The 23,394-nt window shown below is 42.0% G+C and overlaps 1 protein-coding gene across 8 annotated transcripts in view; it reads left to right on the top strand.

The window, feature by feature from the left end:
- Window positions 1-23,394, top strand: part of EPS8 (EGFR pathway substrate 8, signaling adaptor) — a 1,868,600-nt gene that overhangs the window by 1,386,200 nt on the left and 459,006 nt on the right. The window lies entirely within an intron of this gene.

Below are 23,394 nucleotides of genomic sequence, written 5' to 3'. Positions count from 1 at the left end.
TTAGAACATGCCAATTGGTATCTAATTGTCCCAAAATTTAACAATATCCAAACAAATAAATATGTTACTGCTTCCAAAAAATGCAACAATATATAAAGCATTACCCAGAAACAACAAGTGAACACTGAAAACAAACAAACTTTAGCCTAACGGAAAAAGGGTTTTTTTCTACTCCAACATGGATTTTTTTTTTCTCCCACAGACCCAATGATTTTAGCAACGAACACATTAACTGAGCAAATTTCACAGTACTCTGGTTTCTAATCTACTAAATATGAGGGTCCAAAAAAAAATGTTGATTATACAATGCAAAAAGTCATTACAAAATACTAATACTAACATGCTATTTTCTTTTATCACAGAAATTAACAAGAAATACATGTACTCCAGTTACTAAACCAAACAAGTATATTATACACTCTATGCCCTGGCCACAACCATCGCAGCATATCACACCCATAGTATCTTATAACTTTGTTCCTTATTAATTTGTTTTTGACCCAAAGTTATAAGCAACTATAAGTGTGATATGCTGCGGCCAGGGCATAGAGTGTTGGGTGCATGGCCAAATGGCCATGCACCCAACACTCTATGCCCTGGCCACAACCACCGCAGCATATCACACCCATAGAGTAAAACATTTCAACTATGGCCTATGGAAACTTTTAATGTCCGCGGACATTATGAGTGTTCTTAGAACACTTTCAACTTGACAACGAACAATACGGACAGCGTCCTCAGAACAACCCCATTTTGTTTATGTACGAACATTTCAGGACACCGTGAGAGTTCTTAGAACACATTCAACTTGCCAAAGCACAATACGGACAGCGTCCCCAGGACACCCCCATTTTGTTTATTTACGAACATTTCCGGACACCGCAAGTGTTCTTAGAACAGTTTCAGCTTGCTTCCGAAAAAAACTGACACATATTGAGTACTCGGAACACCCCCATTCAATTTATTTAGAACATTTCAAAACACCCGTGATGTCCGCAGACAAATCGAACACAAGAATGTCTACCACATGAAAAAAACAACATTCAACCTATCTCATACTCTCCCACTCTCCCCAAACACGCCTACACACATCACACTGAATCCAAGATGGCGGGCGCCACCGAAAATCTGCCGCGCTTCACGCTCCACACCGTCCAATCAGCGAACATGTTGCATGTCCGCGGACATGACGTAAGCTGATCGGCCAATCAGGACACTGTCCGCGGAGCGAACAGGGAAGTGTGTCTGCGGACCGAACACACATCACTAATTTTTTATGACCCACTTTTTGGTCATTTTTTAAAAAACTACTGGACGGATTTTCACCAAATCTGCAAAAGCATGCTTTCGGGATGAAGCCACTGCTCCTGGTCCAAATTTGGTGAAAATCCGTCCAGCGGTTTGGGCTGTAGACGCAAGCAACGTTTTTTTCCCTTTCAGTCTGTGGGAAAAAAAGACATTTTGTGTTACGCTCACCTGGTTCCCACAGGGGCGTCGAACAGACCCGGACAGCTGCGGTTTCCACCAACGTGATGGGTAGTGCCGAGATGACTCTTCTGGAGTGGCCCGCCTAATCTCATCTGCTTGATCCGTAGAAGTATTCTCCTGCAAGTGGAGACAGGGATTTAGCCACCCGTGGATATGAGTGATAGCCCCCTCCCACTGTTCTCGTTCTCCCTTCTTGTCGCCTCCGATATCCCCTTTTAGGAACCTCACCTTATGTTTTTAAATGATGAGCTCTCCATCCTGCGTGGATTGCAGGGGTGCGTTGATGCCAGTTACATCACTGGTTTGAAGGCGTGGGAGAGTTCCGGAGAATATTGACTCTGAGGTTCCTGGCAAGGTTTGGTAAGTATCAAGTTCATAGAGTTCAATATGTCCGATGATTCACTCTTGTTCCCCCCCTTCCTTCCTTTTCTTGCAAATAAGATCGTGAGAAGATACCCCTCTTGGCAGTTGGCGGCGCTCAGGTAAGAGTCTATATTACCCGACGCCGTCCGGTAAATGTTGCCTTTGTTTAACGTGTTGTTTTCTCTCTTTGCAGGTGCGGCACATGAAGATGTGGAGAGTTATAGAATAATGCCTCCTGTGGTAATTAGGTAAGTGTATGATAAGTGTTTTATTTGTTGGTTTTCTCTGCTCACCTTGTTGTTTTCTTTTGTCCCTCAGGTGCCGGAGTTCGGCGAAGAAATGATGGAGGCAGCGCTGAATCGAAAGATGCTGCAAGGACTGGTGAGTATGGCGCGGCTCTGCAGCTGGAGATGCGACGCGTACTGAAATGATGTTCTTTCCAGGTCCGGAGGCGAGATGGATCCGAAATCAGGTGAGGAATTCAAAATAGTTTGTTTTCTAATCTTGTCCTTTTCGTTCCTCTTGCTTTTAGGAGCTCCAGATTCGAGGCGGGCATGGGAGAAGACTGGATGCAGACTGCAGGCACGGTGAGCGTTACGCTGCTGGATGCAGAATAACGCGAAGCGTGTGCTGTTGTTCGGGCGTGGTTTAAATAGCCTCCAAAGTAGTTCCAGGTAAGAAGTTCTGTAGAACCACGCCAGAGTAAAAAAGAGTCCCTGTAGAAAAATAGTCCCATCCAGGCCTCACGTTGGCTTGGACTCACTAGCAGCATGGTCTGCATCAGGTAAGTAAAGTCTATGAGCCTGGCGCCTGTGGCACCAGGACTGATTTCCATGATAAGCCTGGCGCCTAAGGCGCCAGGAATGAACCCAAACAGCCCCCCCCCAGCCAGGGCTGTTGGGGTTTTAATAAGTATCTGGATGCCTGCTTCCAGAGCTGATGGGCTTGGTCCTGATGCCCGGGGGTAGGCATCATGACATTTTGGGACCCCCCCCTATAACTTTTTCCCCCCTGGACGAATCCTCACCAAACTTTGCAAAACCATTCAGAGTGGGTCATATACTTTGTATACAAAGTTTGGTGAGGATTCGTCCAGGGGGAGCGAAGTTATAAGCGCAGTGATCACACAGATCCACACAGGCTTGGATTACTCGCCTGCCAAATACTGTGCTCATATGCATTGTTCTCACAGTTCTCTTCACTGTCTCTTAATCTCACATTGTCATTGTCCGGACTGGCTGCTCCTCTTGTATGGGTTCATGTGTGGACAAGTCTTTCCCTCCGATTAGAATTGCGTGTTTCTTAGGTGTAAAAGAATATAAACGGCGTATCCCCTCCGCTCAAGGGGCATGCCGCAGCCGCTCTGCCAACGACTCCAGTGATAAAGCAAACGGGGGAAACCCTGTCTGGTTACCCTTCGTATGCCGAACTCCCATGAGAACCTACCATTAACATCTACCCTGGCCCTGGGGTCTGTGTACACTGCATTGATTCCATTGAGAAGGTTTGGTCCCACCCTGTATTTCTGTAGGACCGCATAGAGAAAGCTCCAACCAACCCTATCGAAAACCTTTTCCTCATCAAGGGCCAAAATGGTTGGATTACCTCATTCTCCTAACTGTGTCCATAAGGTGTAGCGTCTTCTGCAGTGTTTCAGTCCCCTGCTGCCCCATAATAAACCCCACTTGGTGAGAGTGGACCAGCCAGGACATCAACTGATCAAATCTGGAAGCCAGAACCCTAAATGTCTTGGTGTTGGCATTAAGGAGAGAAAAGGGTCGGTTTAATGTGCACATACGAGGGTCCTTCCCACTCCTTGGGCAATACGGAGATCAACGCTTTGGCCAAAAACTCTGGGCCACACACAATTGAATAACTTTACCACGTGAGGGACCAACAACTCTTCGACTTGTAAAAACCCATGGTCTAGCCATCGTCTCCCGGAGCCTTGCCTACCAGTACTTGCCTAATGGCCAGGAGCATTTCCCCCACTAAAATCGGTGCGTCCAATCCCCCCACTTCACTGAGTTTCAGCCGAGGGATGGAAGCCACAGCCAAATATCCCTCATACCCTCCTCACTCAGCTCATGCTAAGCACTATACAGCCACTCATAAAATACTGTAGCGCCATCCCCAATTTTCACAGGGTCTGTCACCAACGTCCCCCTGGCATCCATGATCCCCTCCACCCATCTATCTGCCCTCTGACCCCTCAGCTGCTCCACCACGAGTGCATCTGCTTTATCCCCCTTTTCATATTATTTCCATCTCTAGGTACAGTAGCTCTTCCTCTTTTCCCTAACTTCCCCAATAATGTAGTTTCCCTCATGGTATGCAGTCTGTATCCTTCCTTCTAATGTAGTAATGCTGGTGCGTAATCGATCTGCCAATAGTGACCTCGCTCTCTTCTTATTAGACCTCCCTCATGAGCAGTCCCCCACAGGTCACCTTTGCGGCTTCCCACATCGTACAGAGGTCCACCTCTCCCATGTCATTCCTCGGAAAATAGTCTGTTTTTGCTTCTCGCATTTTGGATAGAAAAATCATACAAACCTGCCGTCACAAACTGCATGGATATCATATCATATATAGTCGGACCAACGAACAGGGCACCAAATCACAGGATGCTATCCTCCCCTGCAGCTCTTTAAACGTAACACAACCACATTCCAATTGGGAGAGTGCCTTTGGTGAGTGCCTGTTCTGCCTTACCTGCCCAGGAGACTACGAGACTCTGGATCAGCTAATCCATCACTGCTAACTCAAATTCCAATCCTTCTGTGAACGAGCCAAAAGTCCTCCCCCTTCCCAGAAGCACTAGAACTGTTGGGCGCGCACACGCATTTGGGAGAGTGCATGTTCTGGCGAACGACGCTAACCAAACGCCCACTGTGTTCTAACATTTGTTGTCACATTTGAAATCCGTATCCGATTGTTCAATCCTCAAAAATGGCCTATACTTTAAAAAACAATATGCCACCTCTTGACAGCCCACTTCAGAGCGCCTCCAAGTTGCCTGATTATCATTTAATTCCGTTGAAGGGTGAACAAAATGGAAAATAAAATGTGGCACGAAAATGGCGCGTTCAATATCTCTTGCAACAGATTTAAGGTTCTTATGGAATCTCAAGCCGCATGGTAATGTGGAGAACAAGGAATCTCCAATAAATGCGGAAATGTAACCTTTCACATCAATACCCCAAATAAATAAATAAAGGAACTGACTGCGTTACCAGTGCGATAACGGATGACGAAATCCTAGCCTGTTCTCCTTTAACAGGCAAAACATCATCTAATTTGTTGTAAATAACATAATAAGGTTGTGCTCAACACAAGAGGCTCCCTCAACAACAAAGGCATTAGTACATAAAGAATTTGGCAGAGCAAAGCCATTTTTGTTTTCTGAAATTGTCCACAAACAAAAATTGATTCGAAAATAAATCACGACACAAGAAGCGGTCAGTACAAATTACCAAAATTTACCACGGCGAGGCGCTATATTATTGCAGAATAAAAGAGAATTCCAACACAAACGAGAAATTATTACAAAACCCAAAGCTTGCTCTAAATCCTGAGTGTAATGGTAAGAGAGACGATATTCGGCAACCAACCCAAGTTGTATATGCTACCCAAATGTATTCAATGAACATGCATACCTCACATTTATCACATTCTCCAATACAGTATCTGACGCATGGCGACTCTTTCAAAAATGCTGCAATGAAATCGGATACTTAATTTGCAAAACCCATACTCCAGACCTTCCTTTGGGACAATAGAGGTCACCAACCCGGGATATGAAATAACACTCTCAGCCATGAACAATGGCCTATATAGCATGACAAAATTATATGAATCTCTGGAAATAAAAATGCAAGAACAGATTGGTGTAACCAAACTGATTGCTACAAAACTTGAATCAATAAACAGAATGGACACATTATAAAAAAATATGGAAATCAAGATAATTGAACAGAAAGAAACAAAAACAGCATATTGGCTGCATGCGATTTTCTGACATCAATGAACATTGAGCAAAGTCAGATAAGGTCGTCAAAAAACTGATAAATGATAGTCCTTACACCTAATGACACACAAAATTATTGAAATAAGCAAGCCTACACAAGAACCGCTATTTGAGCTATTCGCCAAGCTGAAGCAGAAAAAAAACACAAGCCAAAAAATCACCCCAAGAATAAAAAGATGAGAAAACCAGGTAAACACTAAAAAATCAAGAAGAAAAAACAAAAAAAAGTATCAATACTTTAACCGTGCCTATAACCGGCGGACAACTTAATGATAAATGCTCAATGCGTGAAAAAGAGCCACTATTACTGACTAACGCGGAGACAGGAAAAAAAGGATCACAAAATGATGGATGATGAGGTGTGCAAACAAGTTGACAATGTGGAAGATGAATTGATGAATCTATCGACTTATTCTATTACTTCATATCAACAAAGTGAAGAGGAAGATCTTCAATTTGCTGTAAATGCATCAAATAATCGTGAACATCCTACATGTGATGATGAAGAGGAGTCATCGAAATGGGGGCTACACAACCCTATGGTTATTCATCCATTTAGAACTCTAGAACAGAAAAGACAAGGCAAATACCAAAAGACGGTAACTGAATTACAAATGGGACCTAGAAATGAAAAGCTGAACTTTAAAACCAAGTCAAAGATGCATATCCATGACCCTGAGATACATAAATGAAATGGAAACTTGTGCTGCGTTGATTAAAACAGCTAATACAGATGTGCGACCTTGTGACAGATATGAAAAAGACCTGTATTACAAAAAAGAGTCTAGAGAACTCAAATATCCTGAGGGATTGGATAACCTTGTGATCCCCATGATAGGTAGATCATGGAAGGACCCCCATCCAAACAGAACCACTATATTGACAAGCTTTCAAGCAATTGAGGAATTAAAACTAATCGAGTCAAGAGACATTGAGGCCATATTGATTAAAAAAACACAAAAATTGACACAGCTACACTCAGAATTCCATCGCTGATAGTGAAAAAGAATATGGAATGTCCAAGAATCCCTTGTTAAACAAGGCTTTGAATTAAAAAAAAAAATGCACCACCTTCAAAGACAATTATGAGAGATATAAGAGAAGAAAAGATCATCATAAAGATAAACAAAAGAGTGAGAGAGAATTACTAATACACTATGATGGTAATCAGGGAAATTTGAATCGTGAAGTCTTCTGTGAAGATAACTACTTCCGAATGTCTACCTCTAAATGGGTATGGCTAAAAAATACAATAAAAAACGAATCGCTGTATTAACAACTAGAATCAACAGAAGTCAAATCCCAGCCAATTCAAAATGTCAGTCTGGAATCCAAGGGGATATATGCATCTACTTAAAGAAAACCCCAAACACCCTCTAAGGAGCTATCAACTCATTCCATTACAGGAAACGTGGATCACCAATCAACCCGTTCTATCAAATTATAAAATTTGCTGGATTCCGGCTATAAAGCAATGCAAAGGAAGACCTATGGCCGGGTTATTAGCTGTTCTGTGGATCGATTCCAGAGGGAAATTGACCAATTGGTCAACTCTGCATTCATGTATCCAGTTACATAGACTCGAACTTTCTGGGGAAAACCACTCTCTGCATGCACATATTACTATTGTCAACCGATATTGGAAAGCTGCAATCAAAGATGAATAATTTTTTAACCATATCACTGCAACGCTGGACCTGATCCTGAATGATCCACAATGTTAAATGATCATTATAGTGGGCGATTTAAATATAAGCTCCATATCATTGGACAATAAAGATCAATCCTCTAAATGAAAAAGATGGATGGCGCTGATGGTTTAGCAAAACTTTATAATGCTCCATGTTACGTTTGAGGGAGACCTTCCAGCCAATCCTACTTGAAAAAGGAATAAATCTGCAGCAATTTTAGACTACGTGTTCCTATCATCTGAAATGATAAATCAAAGGTCTAGCTTTAAAATAATTACAACTACGGATAGTGATCACAACTTGAAGGAAACCACATGGGAGACTACAGATCCGTGCGCCCAACAATACTATCCAAATGATTTATCAAAAAATAACGGGAGAAACAGAATTAAATGGTCAGCGCATAAAATTAACAATTTAATAAATATACTAAAGAGTGACAATCAGCAACCAGAAATGAATCCGATACCAATAATCATCAATATAGTCATTTCCTTGCCATGTTTATTGAAAGCACTCAAAAGAACGCCCACTTGGTATTTAAGCATAAATACCTCAACAACTTTGAAATCAGGTGCATAAAAGCTCAGATGAAGGAGATAAAAAATCAAAAATACCTATCAGGCCTGGGAGAAAAAAAACAAGTACTGGAATCAGAATGAGATACAGAAATCATGTTAAACAACTTAAAGCTTCAAAAAAGATAATGTGAACATAACAGCTGTCGCGTCTAAGTCAATCGCTCAAATTTGACAATTGCTGAAACGTCTTAATGAGCAAGGAAATCAATCATTATTATTGAATACAATGACCGAAAAGACGTGGTCTGATCATTTTATGACATTGTTTGCCGATTCTGATTACAGCTCCATTTGTGAAGGAATGAAGAACAATGTGAAAGACCTACAAATTGATTGCCTGGACATTTTATTACAAATCGAAAAGCTCAGCTCCTTGCGCACACTAGGGCCAGACAGGCTACCCAATTATACACTGAAACTCTACCCAGAAAAATTGACAGAAGTCTTATATCAGATGGATGAATCAATTGAAAATACTGGGATCATTCCATCAACATGGCAACAATCCATAATTATACCAATAATCAAAAAAGCGGACAGAAACACTTCAACCAATTTTAGACCCTTTGCTCTGTTAGATGCAACCGGCAAAATATATGCTAGTTTATTATTACGAGACATGCAAAGATTGCTGAAAAAAACTAAAAGAATGGACTGCCACAAATCCAGTTTCATTGCAGGTATAGGCACCGCCACAAATTTGCTAATAATATTGGCACTTAAGGAACAAACTATGGAAGCGAAGAGACCACGTATATAAGGTTTTTCGATTTCAGTCCTACGACTACATATCACGGCCCCTATTATGAGAGAAATTCGAGAAGGCTGAGTGTATTGCTTATATTCTGAGTCACCATATAAACTTGAAATAAGGCATAAGATGCAGTCATTGGCTTCACAAGCGAAGATGGTTCATGCCAAATATGGTAAATTCTCCTATATATCAGCCATGATATATTATAAGCAAAAAGTGATTCCAACTGTCACTTATGGTGCACAATCGAACTCCCTAAACATCATCCGAACTGCGAATACATAGGACTGTTCTGGAAAACTTTGTTTCGGGTACAGAAGAGCTTCCCGATCTGTATAATTAGATATGAAATGGGCCTCACATCATTGAGAGCGAAGGTATGGTGGAACACTCTCACCATGTATAGAAAACGCCTTATGCCTGACGACCATGAAAACTCATTAATTCCCATAATTTGTAATTCATTAAGGAAAAACGAATTTAGACATCTGGATACTTAGTGAAGATTGCAAATCAATAATGGCTTTGGCAGGTATTGAGTGCTCTTACTTAAATGTAATCTGGTCAGAGCTAAACGCATGTTATTGGATCTGGATTGGATAAATACCATGGCCCTTTGCAAGTCCTATAAGATAAGTAGTATTTCTGATCTTACATTAAAAAGCTGGGATCAAATTCCAAAATATCTACAAAAATACCCTGATGAAATCTACCAAGCTAAAATAATGAGAATGAGATTCGATCTGTCACTTACAAGAGCACAACTTGCTAGACGAAATAAGGAAAATGCTGCCAATGACAAATGCAGATTTTGCAAAGAAGCACCTAAAATAGAAACATTGGAACATTTATTGATACATTGCCCAGGACTTGCAGACTTACAAAATGAATGCTATGAAAGACATTTTGAAGACTATCGAAAGATGACGACGATTCAGGTATGGCAAATGATAATCGATGCCGAATGTGTATCAATGAATATAGCCATGATAAGGTTCCTAGATAGACTGAGGTTATAACTAGCGCAAATGCTGATTTTAAATGTATTACATGTAAATAGACTTGTTTTATTTAAGAAGGATTTTATTCATAGTTTTTAAGAATTTGAAATCTTAAATGATTAAGAATGAGATGATTTTTACAAGACTGTCATAATGTGAAATGTGTAAAAGGTTTTAAATTAAAACCAAAACACAATAAACTATAAAAGAAAAAGGAAAGCCGTTCTCCCCGGGTGCAGTTCCCTCCACACATTCAAAAATCCCTGTGCAGTGAGTAACTCACTATGGCCCTCCCTCCCCTGAGGTGGACTCCCACTCCCCTCCATCCCCCGAGCGCATCAGTCCACCTTAGGATTGACCCACATGTTAAAATCTCCTAATATCTGCGCCCCCCCCCTGTTCACTCACAAAACCTGTGCCGGGGTGCTCCTGAGTAATTCCAGCAGTCCATGATTCAGCAGTGCACTCGCGAATGTTATCCACACTGCCCTATAGCACCTGACACCACAAGTGCTCTACCACTCCCCTCCCTCCACACTTTCAGGTCCCCTATCCTCACTCTTATTCACCATGATACCCACTCCCCCTTTCTTTGCATCCCCTGAGGACCAAAGAACCTGCCCGTTTTTGCCCACTAGGTATCGCTGTTCCTCTCCGTTCACCATCCTCATCTCCTCTCGATGATCAGGACATCTGTCTGGTATATCTTGCACCTTTACAGTAACAAGATGAGTTTGAGCAGATCTGCCTATCACCACCCGTCAGTCTTCGCCAAAGCAATTTGACCCAACAAGTCACAGGGAGGACCTTAGCTTAACAGCCCAAATGCAAATGAGATACCACCCCCTCGACAGGCACTGGAAGCTCAACAAGAAAGCCCACAGACATTCAAACAAACCACTTTACTAACTCTTTCCACTGCACCAACAAACAATAGAATGCAGCCAGCAGAATATTATTTCAGCCTAGCTGCACACATAGTCTCATTTACAAACACCATCCCTGCCAGAATGCAGAGAACCAAAGTCCATTGGTCTTGCTGCACACATTCTACTGATCTTGCACAACCACAGCATCACACCTAGCACTAGTATTCAGCTACATACCACTTATTCCACACTGGCTGCCCACATGGCAAGTGCACACAAGCATGTTTTACTACATGACTCTCTCCACTGACATGGACTGCGATCCCCAAGAGCGGTCAACCTACAGCATTTTGTAATCCTACCAATTGTAAAAGGCACTGTACAAATGCCCAATAACATAACATACTTGCTTTACAATCCTGCCAAGTTCTGTCTTCATATATCTTATTCCCATAGTTCTCTTCTCGTTCTCCCCTCTTAGTTGACAGTTCTGGGTCTTCTTCCATCCAAGCATTACCACTAGGAAGATTAGGTATCCTTATTTATGTCATGTGTTCCTTTTATGCAAGGGTCACAGACCCTATCCTTTTTGTTATAGTGTCTTTGTAAAACATCTGTTAATGTCTGCATAGGGTTTATCCTCTGTTCCCCCCCTTTTCATGCACTGTTCTTTTTTGGGCTTTTCGTACCCGCTGGGCACCCTTAACCATACACTCAGCCACCCAAATAACTTTAGGGTCTTGGCTGCAGCAGTCCGGTCGGTCGTGGTCTTCTCTGTGTCTCTTTTCAGCTCGCTGGCTCTCTGGGGCTCTTTTTGGCTTGCCGCAGCGGTTCCTAACTCTGTTCAGCATGTCTCTTGCAGCTGGACCACGTGGTCTTGCAATGCTGCACTGCTGGTGCTCTCCCTAGCCGGCCTTCTGGTTTTCTCGCTGTGTCCCCAGGACACGTTTCTCTCACCCTCTCGTATCCTGATCTCCCCCTCACTGTTTTCCACAGTGAGCGTCCGTCTGCTCTTGGTTCCTCCAGGGAGGAGCTGACCCATGGGTGAGTCGGTTGTCAGTTTTTATGTCTGCATTCAGAACGGTCTGTGGTTGAAGACTAGACCGTTCATGTAAGTTCCTCAGAGTGATCCTCCCGGAGCTGCACTTCTTCCTCGTCACAGCTGCTTGACATGGATCTTGATGACAGATGCCTTTACTCTTCCACGTGTATAGATGTAGCAGGGATTGTAGCAAGCAGAAATGACCGGGATCACACCAGAAAAACAAGTATCCTCTGGAACTCTTGTCTTCTAAGCATGCATCACCCTGTTTTATCCCGGTGTGATGTCACAAATCCAGGTTCCATCCCCTATCACACATATACATTGGTCAGTTTGGGTTTGATACATATAGGACCTATATGGGTTAGTCCTACTATTGGATAGCCATATTTAGTGCCCCTCCTAGCACTGCCTCTATTAGTATCAATCTAGAATGTTGCAGGGTCACAGAGTGACCATTGGCCCTTGCAAAAAAATATATCCCATTTGAAAGGTGAATCTGGATTGGGCAGAATGTGTCCTCCCATCTCTGGAACCCTGGACAGCTATCAGACTGAGCGTACCTTTTCAAGGCAATGGGAATGAACATGGAGGTGCTAATTGTTCCCTAATGTTGCCATCTCTTATCACATAAACCCAGAAGAGTTAGCAGCTTGTGTGCAATACTTGTAGCTTTTTCCACTCTGGTTCAATGGGAACAGTCCTCTTCGTCTACCTTGGTTGAATGGACATTGTCCTGTTTGGCTGGGTCACGTGTGCGAAGACCACGAAATTAAGCGCTTGCTTGTAATTATGAGGATTTTAGCCTAATTTTCTGCAGGTGTTTCATTGTGGTAACTGGAACCTTTTCCTTGTCCTTGGTGACTAATTTCTGCTTGCCTCTGGCTGCGGTGATCATGTTAGCTTTTCAATGTACTCAAAGCCTGTCTCTCCTTTGCCACTCGTTTCAGGGACCTATAGCTATAGATAGCTTCTATATCATCCCTTTTGGCTTCTCCATGTTAGCAGCAAACAAGCATATGCAAGCTAAATATATAAACTCTTTGCATCTTGCAGTTCAGCTTTGGCGAAAGATATGAATATAAAGATATGTACGTGTATCTGTCCTCTACATACATAAGTCATAAGCAGGTGCTTGGTGCCTATATGCGATAAACTACTGCTGGTTTGGGTAGCTTCATGAATGGATGAATATCTACTTAATGTATAATGCGGCTACATTGTGATGTCAGTGATGACGTCATTAATCTCTGGTTTTTTAGTTATTCGACTTGCTCGATAAATGCCATTTCCGTGTCTTCCAAATCATCGATTGGGTATGGTCTGAACGGCTGTCTGAGAGAATAACGTGTGAGAAAGCAAAGGGTGTCTCACCGACTAGTCCCTTGGGAATCTGTCATCCAGGCGGCCAAGGCATGGCCATCGCTATTGGATGCAGACATCAGGGTTGGACCATTTCAGGAGGATTTATTGGATGGTGGGTCCCTAGGGAGTCGGAGTGGGGCACCCGGAAGAGAGACGCAGTATCCCTACACCCTTTTCCCTTTAGAACACTATCATTCTATATACTATCTAAGAACCTTATCCCCCCCCTTTCCTACACACACGCTGCTGCACGGACAAAGCGCTTCAGAGGAAGGCAGACTCGCACACAACCAGTCCGTTTGACATGTCCCAATATCAGGGTCAGGCACTTAACCTTGATGACTCACACCTGAATTCCATTCCCTTTCCCCACAGGGTTAAAAGGCAGAGCATGAGAGCACCGGAGAGAAAGAGGCGAACAAGGCGTTCTGAACCAGCAGAGCAGAGGGGTCCAAGGGACAAGGGAAGGGCCGTGGCTCGGCCAGTTGCAGAGTGAAGCTTGCGCAGACTTTTCAAAGGAAACCTCACCGCTATTGCACAAGGTGAAGGCATGCCCTCCTTCGGGTGAATGACGGAGTTGGGAGGAGGCGAGCCGTGCTGATAGCCTTGGCTTCAAGGAAATGCTGGATGAAAGGTATTGAGCGCTACCAGTGAGAGAACTGTGAGACCGGCTGGCGTTATCAAGTGAAAGATTCCAAAGCGTTTGAGGCTCGGAGGGTTTTGAGGATCCGTGAGCAGAAATACATTGTAACCAGAAGGATGAATGCAGAAGCGGCACGTCTCATAGAAAACCGGGAGGGAAGCCTGCAAAATTGTGGATGTGTTTAAGATTGAAATATGTGAAGGATAACGGAGTGATCCGGTACTAGAATATTACCTTCTCGAAAGGCTGCGCACCCAAAGTGAAACTGTTACATTGAAAGTATGATAATTGGAAAAGACTGCAAATACCAGAAGGCCTTAGGAGAAGCCAACCAAAGTAACAAAGTCAAATCGGTTATACAAAGGTGCAAGCAAAGTCCTTGTACAAAAGAAAGTCTTTGACAAGTGAAGAACAGAGTGAACAATTTTAAAGTAAAGCTAATTGAACTGCGTTGCAAAGGCAAGTGTGAACCCAATAGAGGGATGCCAAGAGAAAACTAAGGGGAGCGAATCCCGTATTATGATAAAGATGATAGTCAAATGTGAACCCAACGTAGGGATGCCACACCAAATCTTTGTTTAAAGACATTGAGTTCCTGAGTCTTATAAGCTAGTATAACTGAAAAAGCTGAACTGAACTTTGGTTTGAAGGCTACCGTGAACATGATGGAGAGATGCCAAGTAAAAGCAAGGGAAAGTGAATCCCGCATTTTGTTATAGTGACTGCACAAGTGTGTAAATATGAAGGTGAACCCAACAAAGGGGTATCACGAGGAAGCCAGGGAAGAGGGGAATCTTGCTTGGGGAAAAGTCTTGTGATGCCAAGTCAAAGACATTGATTCTACGGATCCTGCCTTTTCCGCAGAAACTGCTTCTTGATGCCTACAGACTCAAAGCCTGCTCACAGTCATGCCACTGTTCTGCCTTGTCCCGTGATGTAACATGGGGAAGGGAGTACACTAGTTCAGCCGCCCTGAACTATCGAAACCCTTTTGGACATTTCATTTTGCACTAAACTCTTTTGTTAGCTAGAGTAAGGATTTGGCAATAGGTTTATTACTACAGGCCATTTTGTTAGGACACAACACCACTAGAATACTGTTTTCTTTACTTTGATGGTTGTATTTTTCTCCCATCTTAGATTTAGGTTAAGATTAGGCGTTTTTTCACCCTTATACTGTTAAATAAACACCCTTGGATTATACTTCTTGTGTCTATCGTGCTTTTGATAACCATGCCTTCCTTACAAACGCTTCTCACACCTGCAATACATTGACGTTTGCAGTGATGGGCCTAAAAGGGAGTCAGATCTGTTGTTCCTCTGCCTGCGTGTTGAGTCGTGTGGGTGGCATTAGTGTCATGTTTGGCCCCCATCTACACTGGTCTGAGTCCTTTTTACTTCCCTGAATTCTACAGAAGTATACCATATATGAGGATAGGGGCGGAGAGAGAGGGGGGTGTATTTGTTGTGCGGTTACCTTGTACTCCCACAATAGTCGTCACTGGTCTCACAGGAGGCTTCCCCTCCCATGAGATCCTCCCGCTGAGTACCACCCTCATGGGGACTATAAGGTAATGGCCTCATCCTCCTGGCCTTGTGGGAAGGGACTCCACCTATGGAAGCAGTGACAACATCCTGGGACTCTTCATAGAACTTACCAGATGTTTTCCTGACCTTTGAATACAAGAAACCCACAAAACAAACTTCTGTGCAGAGGTCAGCCAGAAGGCAAGGCAGGAGTAGAACAGCAGGAAAACACTCATGCATTAGAAAAAAACAAGGCAATGCAAAATGGCAGAACGCCTTTTTTAAGTCTTCCCACCCCTAGCTTGGAATAGGGAGCAGATTAACCAAATTAATTTGAAAGTTTTCCTCAGCCAATGGCAGGACGGTGAGAGTTTTAAAACCAAGGCTATGATCCACAAAGTGTCTCTGAGCTGCGCACTAAGGAGAGAGTTTGGTGAGAAATCCGGAGAAGCGCTGTTTGTTCCAGTGAGCGAGAGTATAGCCTCTGGAACCAAAGATGAGAGATGTGCTCGAGTGAGGAGAAGAGCCCCCTGAACCCATGAAGAGCGGTGTGTTACTGGGAGGAAGAGGTGAGCTCTGGGAGCTGTGATGAATCCTAAGGATAACCAGAGAATATATAGGGGGTTATGCGCAAATCTTGGTTAAGGTGTAGTGGTAAAATATCACTCAACTGAATTGCAAATTGTTTGAGAAGATAAATGGAGCAGGGGAGAAAACAATGTCTTTGACACTACAAGTCGCTTTAAAAATAGCAAAAGAAAGTAAGGTTTCATCAATTGACGGACACTCCCATCCCCTGCACTCACATATACTGGAAAAACCAGTCAAAAATTGTAGAAATTCATGATTTAGTTTAATCTATTCCTCATTGGGAATATACAACATTTGTGCCGGCATTCATTAAATAAACATTTACAAGTTAACCTGAGTTTTACATATAGAAAAGTGTTTTTTTAATAAAAATACAATAGTGCATATCCTATTCTAGTGCATTCATAGTACAATGAGCTCAACGCGTTTTGGGAATAAACTATCCCTTCTTCAGGAGCAAGTTAAAGTTCAGCAAGTCAAATTCAAACAATGAATTGTTTCAAGCTTCAGTGTGATCTACAAGGTAAGTGAAAAACTGTGTGTAAGTATATTGCAAAATTCAGTATCTTAAAGCCTTCTTGTGATGTTTTACAATTATGCAAAATTACCTGTCTTGACTTGTTCTGTAACAACGTTCAAATATTCTCAGTGATCCCTTCTCATCGGACTGGAAGTGTAAAATAAAATAGAATGGCTTGGTAGAACTCCTATAACTCTATATCATAATCTTCTTACTAGTGAAAGGAGTGTATGCATAAGTCAATACCCGTTTGCTGATGATGCATGTTCCTCTCAATTGTTCCTCTCAATTTGTCATCCGCATCAACTAAAAGTGGATGGATTTACAAAGAGATAAAATATAGCGTACCCTATTTGCAAAGTCAATTCAGTTCATCGTAATGGATGATTGTGGCATCCTATCTAGAAGACCGAGCGCCACGTTTTAGTTTTAGGTTTAGTCGGCATAAGCTAAAAATGTAACTATCGATGAAAAGAGTAAGCTTACTTGGTAAAATGAGAAGTATCTGGTCATCACGTCTGCCACGTAAATACTATATCTGAAGAATAGTCTAGGGTTAGTCACCGCAAGGTTATTTACTTGTTTAGGGTCCTTTAGGCAGTTACTGGACACCTAAAACGCTTGCAGTTAGCAACAAGTTCTTCTACTTAGAAGCGAAATGCTGGTAGTGCAGCAGCAACTTAAGATATTGCAGATGTGATTACCAGATACTACTCTGCCAACAAAGAGAAGTCCAATATTTAAACATTATCAGTTGGAGAGAGCAAACATTGCCCAAGCCAAGAGAGAACAAGGTGATTCCTCAATTGAGACTGAAATCAGTCTTTCCCAAAGCCAAAGAACAGTCTAAACAGTACTCTGAATCAAATAGAATCTCAGCATTGCCACAGATAAGTCTGCCAGCATTACTTTGAAGCGAGGAGAGTGGTTACAAAGCTTCTCTTTAATTATTATAGCTAACGCTAAATTTAATTTAATATTTATTGTGTTATAGCTTAAATCATAAACTTTACACAAATATAACATTAAATAACATATAAAATCCAAATACAATTTCAAATACACATAATTCATACTCCAAATTCAATCTAGATACAGATAATTAATGTCTTTCACAGAAGAAAAAGAAGAAAGAAAACAGAATTAAATGAATAAAATAGATTAAAATAACTAATTTATATACACGTATTTTATACAATCTATTTAATATTTACCTACATATGATAAATGTAGTCATCTAAAGAGTTATACCCAATCTAACTTCAATTTGTAACCAAATAGTGTACAGGACTGTCAGCAAACATATGCTGTTAGAATTGAGACAATGATGCCAAAATAAAGCTTCCCCAATATGCGTGTTTTCGTGGACATAACTAACAAAGAGAGGGGAAAATATGCTGGCCATCTCGGGACATTCATTCAATAGATGCTTTGCCGTCTCCAGCTGCTCTTTGTTTTTACATAGACGACATATACGATTCTCAGTAGCAATCATGTCTTTTCTCCCCGTGATCATAAGCGTAGGTAATTGTTCCAATCTGAGCAGCAATACAAACCGTCTAAGTCAGGCAGATGGACAGATATTAAAGTATTTCTGAGCTTTCCTAAAATCAAACAATCTATACTGCACAAAGTGGTAACTACTCAGACTCTTAAGGTGTTCAAAATTCTCCAGCCAATCCCAGAGATCTAGGCGTCTGCTCAATGCTCTGTTTACTTCCTCTGAGTATTTACCACCTCTTGATTGCCAGCCTATATCGCGAAACAGATTGTTCATCTGGTCAGCGGTTGAGGCAATCGAACTTTCCTTTTCTAATTCCTGGTGGACCGCTGTTAATAGTCCATTCTTTGCATCTCGGGTCATTCTAAGATATAATGAGGCCCTCTTTTTCAATACTAAAGCCTTTAAGGAAGTCAGGCCCAATTCTAATCTGATAATGGCCATAGGAACGGAGGGGGATAAACCGAGGACGCGTCGCCAGAATTTGCCCTCGAGCATCTGTAGCCATTTCAGATCAGACTCCAAAAGGGCTTCCGGGCCGTATATTACCGCCAGAGCAAAAACCTGGATATAAAGTTGGCGGGTCCCCCACAAAGTAAAACCGCCTTGCCTAACAGTGAATCTATAGAACAAGGCGGTCAATTGTGCTGCTTTAATACGGCGCGTTTGTTTGCAGGCAACATAATCTCCAGAATCTTCAAAGTCTATGCCTAAATAGCTGTACCGAGGGACATAAGAAATGTTCGCTAGCCCTACTGTAAGTTGCACACGTGAGACCATTCTCTTCTGCATACTTCCATAGTGCAGCCGCCGATCTACGTATCCCACTGATGGTATGGTCAAATACCACCAAATCATCTGCATAAGCTAATACTGGGCAACTTGCTTTTCCAATTCTCGGTGGACAATTGCTGACATCATTTATTGCATCTGGGATATCGTAAACATATAAGTTATATATTAGGGGTGCTGTTACACATCCTTGTTTAACTCCCCTATTTTGCATAACATTTTCAGTTGTGTGGCCTTCTTGATCTAACTTCAATTTAACTGAGTTGTTTGAATGCAGAAGTCTAAAGTAGTATATTAAACCTTCCGGACAGCCCATTGAGTGTAATTTTTTCCACAGACGGCTACGAGGTATGGAATCTAATGCCGCAGAGAAATCTATGTAAAGTGCATAGAGAGGGGCTGATCCGCTTCTCAATGCTCTAGATCGCAAGATATCCATTATCATGATGTTATGGGCAGTAGAGTAGCCTTGTCTAAATCCACTTTGGAATTTAGACAGTACTCCTTTACCCTCAGCCCAAGATTGTAGATCATTGAGCAGAAGTGAGGCGAATATCTTTCCAGTAACATCTAACATCGAGAGCAACCTGTAATTACTTGGATCGAGTCTATTACCCTTTTTAAAGACGGGGATTAATATTGCCGTCTGCCAAGAGCAGGGTATTTTACCTGTTATTAAAACTTTCTCGAACAGGATATTTAGAAGACTCGCCCAGAACTCCGGGTATGCTTTCATAACAATGTTGGACAGACCGTTGGGTCCCGGTGCTCTTGACGATTTTATCTCTTTAATCTTATTCAAAATCAGGTCATATGATAAAGGAAATGGGACCTCACAAGGCGGGTTGCCCAACATTGTTACTTCCTCGCCCTGTGTTTCTGTTTTCCAGAAATTTTCCCACACACTCGCTTCTATGGGGTTAACTAGGGCCCCCCTCTGTGCACCTTGTGCCTCGCTCAAAAGAGACCAGATGTTACGGGTCTTTCCTTTACATATGGTACTCACCAGTTTTTGCCATGAAAGTACCCTATCCGCCCTTTTTTTTGCCTTAATGGCCGACCTGTATCTATTTTTAATCTCTCTAATTGTTCGATAGTAATCTTCTCCAAGGGCCATTGTTTTCTTTGCCCTTCGTAGATCAGCTCTAAGGTTACGTTTCATATCTCTTATTATTTTGTCGAATGGCAATTTATTTCCCCCACTAACCATCATTTGTCCCATAGGAGCAGCCGCATGTTTACCTGCAAAAGCACAAATCCAGTCCTCTATGGAGTTAATGGTCATTACCTTAAATTTGGACAACTCATTGGGCTCTATTATTCTCACAGTTTCAACTGCACGTATTATATTTTTATCAGACCAGGACATCCTAGTACCTGCATTGTTGACTTTTACCATACCCACATTACTAGATGGAAACTGTTTTCTGGGGATGCTCATCACACATTTTAAAGCAGCATGGTCACTCCACTCGTTAGGCATAATTATCAGATCTTCAATCTGCTCTAGGAGCCAGGGGCATATAAACACATAGTCCAGCGTACTGTAAGAGACGCCATTGGACCATGTATGTTGCCCAGGGTAATCACTGACAGTTCTACCATTAAGCATTGTCATATCCCAAGATTCAAACAGATGTTCCCATGCATTGCCCTTCAGGTCTTTTCTGTTGTGAACTATAACTCCCTTTTCTCTCAATTTCGGGTTCTGAGTTTTAGACTCCCATCCTCTCATATGGCAATTGAAATCACCCACAAATGAAATTACTGCTGCATCAATAGTTGTGTGTAGCCAATTTGCCAACAAGTCCTGTAAAGAGTCTTGCAATTGTTCATTCAATGTTGACCCAGGGGGATTATACAGGCTCACCAACAGAAATGAGCCCATGATGTCTTCACTATCAAGTATCACTTTGACTGCAAGTAGATTACTTTCGCAGTTACATTCAATCTGCCTAGAACCCAAAGTATTAACCACTCCTATAACAAGTCCACCAGAAGGCCTCCCCTTATCGCCTCTTGTAGCGGATGAGTGGAACAGCGTGTAACCATCTAATAAACAAAGGGTCCATGGCCCATGTCTCTTGTAGACAGAAACAGCTGCATTTGTCGAACATTTTCGTGGAGCCCTCTGATGTAAGTAAATGCGAGAAGCCCCGACAGTTCCATGATAAAATGGATAAATCTCATTGTTTCCTTAAGATCTCGGGTAGAGCGTTAGTCAACCATTTCAATACTTGTTGGACGTCAGCTGCTTCTATCTTCTTTTCCAAAGGTATATTTGGACAAACTGCTGTTTCCACACAGATGGCAGCCTCTTCCTCTGGACAATTTGGATCTATTTCATTTAAATCGACATCCACTTCTCATTATAGCTGAGATTATAGCTACCAGTAGGCAGAGGGATGAAAGCAAGCTTGGGGAAGGGAAACGTGCTACTTATAAACATTCCTTGTTTTCGATACAACCTACATTACCAAAGACAATAGGAAGAAGAGAGCAGTGTGTCCTAAAGGCAATTCTAGGTTCTTGTTGGTTGCAAACAGACAAGAAAAGCAAAGAGACTGCCCCTCTAAAAGGAAGGTTTAGGGGAAGAGTGCCTTGTCTACTTGAAGGTGTTGAAGTACCAGAAAGTGAATCTTGTCATAAGCAAAACCTGTTTAAAGTCAAAAAAGTACTGAAGATATGGTAGTGTCACAAAGTACTGAAGCTGTGGAGGTGTATTTGGTTGTCAGTAGATGTGAGACTTCAGTAGCACAAACGAAGGTGTAATACTATGAGGCAAAGGAGTGGGCTCTCATGGTGAACTCTTGTAGAAGTGCCATGAAGTCATCCTGACAAAGATGCCTACTGTGACTCATAATCTTGTAAAGAGGTACATGCTAAGAGTTAACCAAGAACTGTGTTTTATTAACTTTTACAGAAGTTTTATTTACTTTGAACTGTGGCATTTCTTCTTGGGCAACTGGAAGTTGTAACAAAGCATTGTGGCTGACCATAACAAAAGTGTTCCTGTTGTTGGAACTTTGGTTAATAGAACTTTACTTTAACATTGAAGGAGCTAAGAATTGACCTACTATTGTACAATAGAATATCAATTTCCTTGATTGCCTTTGGTTTTGTTGAACATTGAACTGAATTACTTTGAAACCTGGGGGAGGGGAATTCACCCAGGTTACCAAGAAACTGTGAATTTCTTTTTTGATGTTACAATGAATTGCCATATATTTTTTGTGTATGTGTTGTTTAAGTGTGAGGGCCAGATATCCTGGTTTAAAGTGTTTTCCTTTAGTTTTGATAGGCAGTGAAATCCTTGTCAGATTAGGGATAGTGAGGCGTTTGATGAAATTGATAACTTAATAAAATGGATTATGCTTAAAAATCATCCAAAAGATGGCCGCCTCACTTTCCTGACCCCTCACAGAGCCCAGAAGCGGGGTGGCTCCAGTGAGGGGGAGGAGAACCACAAGATCCCATACAGTGGATGTGCTCCAGTAAGGGGCAGGAGATGTCCTTCAGACCAGAAGAAAGATAACCCTGACCAAAGAGAAGGTGGGGGGGGGATGTAGTGACAGTGTGATTTTGATCTTTGGAAGAGGGGTTGCATAAGAGAATGAGAGCTTCCCTTTAAGTCCAATGGAGGGCTGTGCTCTAGTGAGGGGGAAGAGAGCCCTGGAAGCCAAGAAGAGGAAAATGCACAGAGAGATTGACTAAGAGCGAAAGAGACTAAGAGCGAGAGTGACTGACTAGGTGTGAGATACAGAGACTGAGTAAGAGCCACAGACTGAGTAAGAGAGGCAGACCGACTGAGTGGGAGAGCCACAGCCTGACTGACTGGCCTGCAAGGGAGGTGATGTGTAACAGAGGGGGTGATTCCCTTGACCCAACAGACTGGAGTAGTTAACAGAGAGAAGGAGAGCACTTTTGGGGCACTTGGCAAAGGGTTGAAGCCCTAAGATTCTGGGAGAGAATAACGGATAGCAACTGAGTTCTAGTAATCACTACGCAGAAGATTTTCCTGAATGGAACTTTGTATAAGCCTTTTTTCTTGCTGGTCTTCCTGTATAATAGTGTATTCTTATGTTTTCTTGTTTCTTAATAAAACCATTTATGTTTATTCTGTTGTCGGTAGTTGTGTGTTAACTGGTAACCATATTTCTCCAATGTGTAATTCAGTGGCTGCTGCAGAGGAAGATTATATTTCAACTCTATTTATATTAGTGTTCATTTTCAGTTTGCTTGTTCCAAATTACTTTCCTATCATTGTCATGCTCGTGTTCTTCCATTATTTGGCAAGAAGCTGATCTTGATACTTTTCCACTAGACCGTACTTCTTAATCCCCTTTGAAATACAACGTATAACTGCACAGAAGAAGAATGGTCCTGGTACTTATATTATTGGAACTCTAATGCTCATCTATTTTTCTTATTGTGGCCCACTTAACCACAGATCAAAGCAATGCATCATTTAGCCAACTGCTAATGTTGCCAAGTCCATTTATGGTGAAAGTATAAAAGTCTATTTCAGCATAAAAGAAAAATGGATCAATATGTCACGTTTAACCCACCTAAATAGTACACATTTAAAGTTATCAATTTTTTTACGCAAAATGTCAGTGCTTAAATCCGGAGCTTTACT

Source organism: Ambystoma mexicanum, chromosome 12 (assembly GCF_040938575.1).
Source record: "Ambystoma mexicanum isolate Mex_15411 chromosome 12, UKY_AmexF1_1, whole genome shotgun sequence".
NCBI classification, from domain to species: domain Eukaryota; kingdom Metazoa; phylum Chordata; class Amphibia; order Caudata; family Ambystomatidae; genus Ambystoma; species Ambystoma mexicanum.
This window is presented reverse-complemented; position numbering and strand designations above follow the sequence as displayed.